Below are 8,581 nucleotides of genomic sequence, written 5' to 3' on the forward strand. Positions count from 1 at the left end.
TTTTAGCCTCTCAAATCTTCCTGGGAAGGTAATTTTTTCTTCTTGTGTTTTCTGTCTGTCAGCAGAATGTGTCCAAAGTCAATAATGAAAACATTTGTGAATGTTTCTTTTCATAACTAGTTTTTTTTATACTATTTTCATTGTAGTGTGCCTCAACAAATCCATCACACTTTCAGCATCATTTTTTTTCCTTGCCAGTGCCTGTCTCTATTCCCTCATCAGTCAAAACTGCCTTGAATTTATATACCAAGGTCCTCTTTTTAAGCTTTACCTTCTCCTACATGAAGATCTTGTATTTGTTGCTGATTTTTCCATTGTTGACAGCCAAAAAAAGGCTATAGATGAGTTCAGTTATTAATTCAGTACAGATCTGAAAGTGAATCACTAAATATTGCATTTTTAATGGTATAAAGCCTGACATCTTCAGGCTGATTAGGTCTTAAATCTTTTTGCTTCTTACTGCCTCTTCACTGCTGTGTCTTGACCAACAATTGAGATCAATCAGCTTCAAAATAACTTTCACCTTCCCTGCTTGGTCTGGCACATCTGCACAACCCATGCAGCTCCCTGATATGTTTGGGTTGTTGCAAATAGATGATTGATTTATTCACTCATCTTCTCTGACAGCAAGAAGCTCAGCTATGCCAAACTCCAGGCATGAGTTGCAATTCCAGCCTTGCTTCTTAAGGGAAGGGGTCTTAAAACAGCACCCACAGCCACCATGGGAGCAGGGTTCAGTGGAGAATGTCTGAGCAGGCAGAGCTATTTGTGGCACAATTTCCAAACCCCTGTTGAGAGCTGCTGATCCTTGGTGGGACCTGCTCTTGGTGCAGGAGCAGTGGAAGCCTTTGGTGAGCAGTCTTGGACCCTCAGCAGGTGTTTAATGGCAGCAGGGGTTTATGTTCTTCCTGTGGCATCTCGCACCTCAGCCTGCATTAAAAACCTCAGCCAGTTCTTGTTTTATAGGTGGATATACTTGTACAACAATAACATAAAGCTGCAGTGCTGAAGATCACAGAAATGTGACACCTAACGCTGTAGAAAGGAAAAAGAAATCAATGCATTTATCCACGTATGCAGAGTACTTTCATGTTTTTAAGGGATTAAAAAAAACCTTCCCTCAATTCCATCTGTGACCTCTCAACATTTGTTTAGCATCCATTTTACTGGTGTAGTAAAGTAAAAGGCAACTCACTCTTTCAGCAGAAATTAAATTTAACAGTTGCTTTATTATGGCTGGTTTAGGTGGAGAAGGTCTCTCCTGAAAGTTTTAAGACATTCTGCAAATAGTCCCAGTACAGAGCTCAGATAAACAAAGCATTCCTGAAAGGAAAAGCAAATGCAAGGGTTGTTTCTGGCAGCATTACCCCGTGTTCTGCATTACCCCATGTGCTGCAAAGGCTGCTCCACCCAAGGTTACAGCTGAGGATGTTACAGAGGAAGCACGGAGGGGAGGTGTGAGAGAGGGAGTATGCTTCTATTGTTAGCACACAGCATTTCCAGGCACTATTAAATATAATTTATATTTTTTTTTCCCTTTTGTTCTCAGCAATTTCCAGATGAGATGAACATCTCTTCTTTATGAGGGCTCACTAGGAGTGCTGCCTTACAGTCTTGCCCACGGCTGCTTCAGTGCTATATAAATAACCATGTAACACAAGGTATTCAACCCAGAACTGCAAGTCATTGAGAGCTTTATAAATCCAGTTCATTTTACATCTAAAAGGCTTGGTGAAAGAAATTAAGTTTCTTAAAAAGCAGGCACTGGCCCAGCAGTTTGGCTGAGCAGGACAAACTGCAGGGAGCCACATTTCAGCTGTTTAATTGGAGGCTCAGACATGGAGTCTGGTACCAAGGATAATTCCTGTGATTCACCAAGCACTATTGGTGCTGCTACACCTCAGGAAATGCAGTGGGTAACCTTGAAACACTACCAAAACCAAGCCTCTGAAATGAAGGAATTTGCCAAAATCACTTTTTACATGATGGTGCCCCATCCCCTCAAAGTGTTCCAGGCCAGGCTGGGTGGGGCTTAGAGCAACCTGGTCCAGTGCAAGGTGTCCCTGCCCACGGTAAAACAAAAAAAAAGGATAATTCATAAATAACTCATTACAAAACGCACTGGTGGGAGTGATTGATGCTGATTTCTGTTCATCCCTCTAGACTGAAGCAGCTTTGTCAGGTTTCTCCAGGTGGCTGTGGAACTGACACTGTTTTAAATCTGTAAAAGTCCTGAGATGGCTTTTGGGTGGATTTCTGAAGCAGAAAAACGAATCCTCAATCTTATGCACGTACACATCTCAAGTGTCCCTTGGACAGCTCTCTGAGGACACCCTGCATCTGCTTCAGCTCACTAGAAATGCAAACTAAACTCCGTTTAAGTGAATTTGTTAGTTAGTAAAGATGAAAAAAGGCATTTGCAGAGACAGCCAGGCAATAACCCTGTCCCAGTTGTTAATGCAGCTCCCACCCAGCACTCAATCTTTCTGCAGCCCCATTCGACTCCAGGAATGAGAAGAATGGGACCATAAAAGGGAGAAAAGCTGGAAGAGAGAACAGTGAGAAAAGAGCTACCAGGAAATAGTCCCTCCAGAAAACCACAGGGATGAGTGTAAGATGATGCTTGTACACTATATAAACCGAGGATTTTTTGCTCTGAACTTGACCCTCTCAACAAAGAGCTCTGTCGAGTTCCACAATGAGCTCACTGAGCTCTCACACCTGGCCATGATGAAGCAGAAATTGAGTATTTCTCTAGAGCAACTACACACAGATTTCAAGGGCTATAAATGCTGTGGAAGCTCCAGCTCTGTATTCCCACCAAATAAAATCTCATCCAACAAAACTCTGTGAGAGTTGGAGTAAAGTGTCTATTTTTATGTCATAGCATAGAAATTGAAAATACAGCTCCACATATGCCCCAGAAGGCAGTTAGTTGAACCAGAGCTGGAAAAATATATATATATATATATATATATATATATATATATATATATTCTGCAAAGATCATAATGGAAATTCAGATTCTATTTAGTTATTTCCAAGCTGATTTTATAGACACTTGTCACTAATTTTCCTACCTATTTTTATAGGTATTCATATTATATATGTATATATATTATATTTATATATATATATTTTTATATATATATATATATTTATATATATATTATATTATTGATAAAACAACATTTTCTTTGGTCTAAATTTAACTGTTTCAGTTGTGCTCTTTAGAATTATAGGTGTTTGTTCTACTTTTTAAATTATTCTGGATAACTGCTTTGGAGAAAGATGTAGGCAACAACGTATTACACCCCCTTACAGTTTTCTCAGATAATTACAATATCCATATTTTGATTTAAAAGCAAATAATCCTGTCTAACAGTCAAAGCCAGACAAACCTGTGGATTCATTTCAGTCAGCCACTGTGAGTCTTAGACAGGAGGGACATTTTGTAGTTCTCTGAAAGTATCAAATTTTAAAAAGCATTTCAATAAGGTAATAAGTGTGTGACTTCTTTTTATATCATTTATAAAGAAAATAAGCCAAAGAAAAATGCGTTTTATTATCTCACTTTGCTTTGGCAGTGACATTATGAGAGGAGGGCACAGCTGCCATTTATGAAAAAAACAACCTCCAATAACACATTTTATGGGTTTTGATTTTAGACCCTCATCCATGAGCATACATAATGTTTTGAGGTATCATATTTTTTACACCAATAAAAAACCTGATGTAAGATTTTATGTACGGCATTTTGTCACATGAATGGTGAAATGTTAAAATAAGATCAGCTGAAACATTTACCACATACTTCATTATCTCATGTGAAATGAATATCTGGATAATTGGCAAAGCAAAATCTCTGTGACAAGGATTTATGAATTGAATAAAATTACCTTCTGCAACAGGAATTTCTGTGAGACTGAGATTTTCTTTTCTGCTGAAAAACATCAGGAGTTATGAAGTGTATCCTAAGACTTTCCTTTCAAGAATAAACCTTATTTTCTATTCTGTGTTTAACACAGAAACTCTCTTCCCCTCCTCTCTTGATTTCCAGGTGTCATGGGGTAGCTTTACCTTTAAGACAGCTTGGAGGGAGAGGAAGTTGAAGCTGCTGGTGGCTGATGGGAGTTTTTCCCTCCTGACCAATTATCGGTCATTTTCAAGAATTGACAGCAGATCTGACCATTAAAAAGTGAATTCAACTTGTAAACACCCCCTTAAGAAGTACAGACAGAATTCTCTTGCTCTCTTTGGTTTCCGGCTTCGGACAAGGTAGCAGGCTCTGTCTTGGCCTCCTCCCCCCCTCTCCAGGCCTACAAGGCCGCGGGGTGGAGGTGGGGGGGAGGGAGAAGAGAAGCAGCGCTGGCCAGCCGAGCTTGGTTTTCAGTTTTTGCTGCTAGACTGAAACTTAACACCATGAACTCTTGCAGTTTTCCTAAAGCTTTTAATTCTTTTACTACCTGGATAAACATACAGATTACTCCTTTTCTTAGAAAGACAGAGAGAGAGAGACAATCAACATAGAGGAGACATCATAGAACCACCAAAAACAGTGAAGAAAAGAGTTAAGTTTAAATAAGAAAGAGAGAATAAGGAGATGCTTTACAGCTGAAATATCTTTCTGTTAAAGCTATGGAGATAGACAATAATAGTATAAAAAGACTCCTTTAATTCATGATAAGAGTATTAAGAGGAGTGAGATATTCGAAGTGTAACTTTTGAGCAGAAGAGACAGAGAGAGTGCTTGTGATACTGTGAGTTGCTAGAATTGAGTTGAGTGAAGATTTTGAAGCTTTGAGGGCAAAGAGAAAACTGTTTTCCAGGAAGGCTCACAGAGACAAATGAAGAAGACTTCTGCCTTTGAATAACTTATCTTTAAAATAAGATTCCTAAACTCTGTGACCCATACACACCTTGGAGATGTGAAATGGGAGGAGAAGATCTAATGACAGATTTCCGGGCAGCTGGCATTAGAGAAATAGAAAACTATGATGAAAAATAGTTTTCTCGTGAGAAACTCCGTAAGCTAACAGAAAGAGACTTCTGTTTCTCTACAAAGACTGATGAAAGACTGTAGCAAGAATTAAGACTGTTTTTAACCACCAAAGTCCTAAAGTTATTTGTCTCTATGTTGTCATGTGTACAGAGAAATAGTTAAGATGTAGAAGATAAGGAGGTTTTCTGAAAGTTTATTCTGGTATTCTCATTCTTGTAGTTTGTTAATAAACTGTCTTTATTCCTTTAAGTCTTAAGCCTGTTTTGCTCTTGTTTTAATCCATATCTCACAACAAAAAAATAAGTAGTTTTTTAGTTACTGGTTTAAAACCACGACACCAGGTTATTAATATCTAATTTAAAATAACCTTAAAATGTCAAATCCAACTTCTCTGTCAGTTCTTGAATCAGCCTCTTTTGCATATCAAATAATTAGTGCCCCTGTTTGATAGAACTTCTACCCTTTGTTAGCAAATGCAAAATAGTCAAAGGGGACTGCACCTACTGGAGTCTGTTCCCATAATTCCAACATCAATGTTCTGATTATCTCTTTCTGTTATGTGTCTTTTGACTGGAGAGAAGGGGCTTTAAAGGGTAAAGAAAAGTATAAAAATTAGGCTTACTCCACAGAAACAAAGGGAAGGTTGGCATGGATAGTTCAGAGAAAATACACATCTAGCACAGTCTTCCCATGGGACCTCAAAAAAGCCAATTTATCACTCCATTTTCAGCTTTAAAATAAAATAATAACGTTTTCTTCCTCTTGACATTTATTGGGAAGCTTAGTACTAGATGTACTAATCTATGAATTATGAATGTTGAATACAGTTTTACACATAATCTAATCATCTGACATTTTCCGTCTGATCTTAAAATATTGAAATATTTTAGCTCTGGCCACTACAATGGCACGGCTTTCAATGAGAGGCAAACACGAGGAGAGCAGCCTGTTATTTCAGGTGTGGAGCTGCCACTCTGCTGCTGCTTCTGCTCCTCCTGTGGTCTCCAGCTCATGATGAGGGACTTGACACTGATCTCATGGCTGTCCTTATGCAGTTCATTTTCCTGCTCACAGACAATCCACCTGGCTGTGAGTGACAATGAACTCCTCATCCCAAGGACAAGGCAGCATTTACACTTCCCAAGTTTATGCCACATTTACTCTCCAGCTGGTCCTTATAGGCATTTTTCTCTGAATGTCACCAGGGCAAGTCTTGCAGTTGCTTTTTTTCCTCACTGCATTTACACAAATGTTACCCTTGTCTCACACTATAGCATGAGCAAGAGTCCTTCAGCTTAGCATGAATTAAATTTAGGTACAGGACACAATTGTGGCACTGTAGAAATAATCATAGAGAGAAAGGGAAGGGTATTATTTACTCCTTGCAAGTTTTTCCTAACATAATGCATCTCTGAAACCCAGAGGTCATTTATTGTGAGCGTAACAAATACATTTGTATCCACCAAGGGCAATAAATATTGCAAATTAAGTTGAATAATGACTGTACTGTCGATTTCATTTCTACATGAGAGGCACGCATGGGACTTAAGTCAGTATTTATAAGGCAATATATGGTATGAGCCTCATTCAAAGTTAGAATTGCAGAAATGTCACAAGCACCCAAATTTACTGCTACTGCCTGAGGAACAAGTGGAAAAACAAAATCATTGCAAACAGCCAATGTGTATGGAATTTATAATGAATATCTTTATCACAAACGTGCTTTTTTCAAGTTATGTTTTTTTTTTCCTTGTGAGAAGATCTTGGCACCGAAAGGGCTGAAGGAGAAAGGTGATGCAGAGCAGCAATTACAGGAGAAGTGCTGCTTGCCACGTGTTTAACTGGATTGATTGTTTCAAATGTTCTCTGGCATGCACAAACCTTCCAAACATTTCCAGAAGTAACAACCAGGGAGTCAAAAATAGAATCACAACTTGTGGTGAAGAATGGATGACAGGAGGGGAAAACAGGCACTTGATGCTATGCATAAGCATAAATAACTGCAATTTAAAATGAGTTCTGTGCTGCTGGCATGTGTACAACTGAGCAAACAATGTGTACAACTGAGTTTCCAAGACTTTTGGTGATGCAAATGGAGCACATAAAATATATAGCTCTGCTGTTCTGACCAGCTACTCTGTGAAGTGGAACTGTGACAGGAGTTTGACTCTAGGTTCTTGTGGGATACAGAGGGAGATGAAAGAGAATGAACAAACAACCACTGCAGGTGGTATAATAGCAAATTAAATTAACTGTGGAGATAAGAGTGTGACAAGAAAATATTAACAAAAAAATAGAGGAAGTCAGACTTTTAAAAAATATCTAGTGATCTTATCTACCACATCAGACAAAGCTGGGAGTCACTGCATATTCTTCAGTTTGCGTTTCTGTGGGCTACCAAGTCCACAAATAAATACTTAGATTTTTAGATTCTCAACAAATTATGCAAGGATACTAAACAGGGACTAAGGTTCCTTAATTGGGTAGTTCTTGGTTTAGGAAGTTAAAAGCTATTTTCTGCTCACCTGATTTCCACACCCAGAGCTTTAGCAGTTCTTTGAAGACCACAGATGTCCAGCATAAGCTGTGATTATCTCCTGCTGGAGCCCAGCACTCTTCCAAAAGCAGATCAGTCTGTGCTTGGATAGCAGCACTGAGGCAGCAGGAACCTGAAAATAGCCTTTAAATTTTCTTTTTTTTTAATTTGATAGTATTTACCCTTTACTAAATTTTTGTTCTGATGATGTCCTTCAAAAAAGAAAGAAATCTTCAGGTCCCTGACAGCAGATTACTTACAGTGTTAGAAACACAGTTTTCAATAACAACCCATACTGTGAAGTTGGCATAAATGTTCTCCTTCCTAAAGCCTGAATTATTTTTATACTTGGCCCAAGGTATCTTGTTCTGGCTTTGTGAATCTTTGCCTACCTGAAAAGTACACTTTTAAACTCAAGACTATTTTTAGCATGTTTTTAACTCATCCCTCTCACTCTTTCTGTGCCCTAAAGCAGGGACACCAGAACTTTTTTTTCTCCACAAAGCAATGGGTGTTGTGGGTCCATTCCCCTGGCAAGTTATAGGAGACTTCCCTTTCAGGGGGACTTTATTTAGTTTGGATTAGATTGGATTAAAGTAAAATGGAATGGATGTTTTAGAATGTATAAATACAGACCTGTGTTTATGTACCTACATGTGTACATATATAATATATCTATATAATCTATCTAGAGAGTGACAACTCTCCATATATGCCTATACCCAAATATATATTAATTTTATATATATGAATATTTATATCTCTGGATAATAGCCTTTGCTTGAAGTAGTCTGGGTCATACAGAAAAGTGAGAGAACATTTATTAAAGACATTCTCTTGAGCAGCTCTGGTTATCAAGGCTTGTCAGAATTTCAGTGCTTTCCCAGCCATACAGGCATGTGCAGTCAATCTTCTTGGAAGCCAAAGTGTGAGAGTTAATGAAATTTGACAACTGATTGATGTCAGATGCAGCATTGAATTTGGAAACCCAATTACCTCCTTCCCTTTCAAAGCAGAGGTCATTCCAGTCAACATGACTCTAC

This window comes from Cyanistes caeruleus, chromosome 7 (assembly GCF_971803275.1).
Source record: "Cyanistes caeruleus chromosome 7, bCyaCae1.hap1.1, whole genome shotgun sequence".
NCBI classification, from domain to species: Eukaryota; Metazoa; Chordata; class Aves; order Passeriformes; family Paridae; genus Cyanistes; species Cyanistes caeruleus.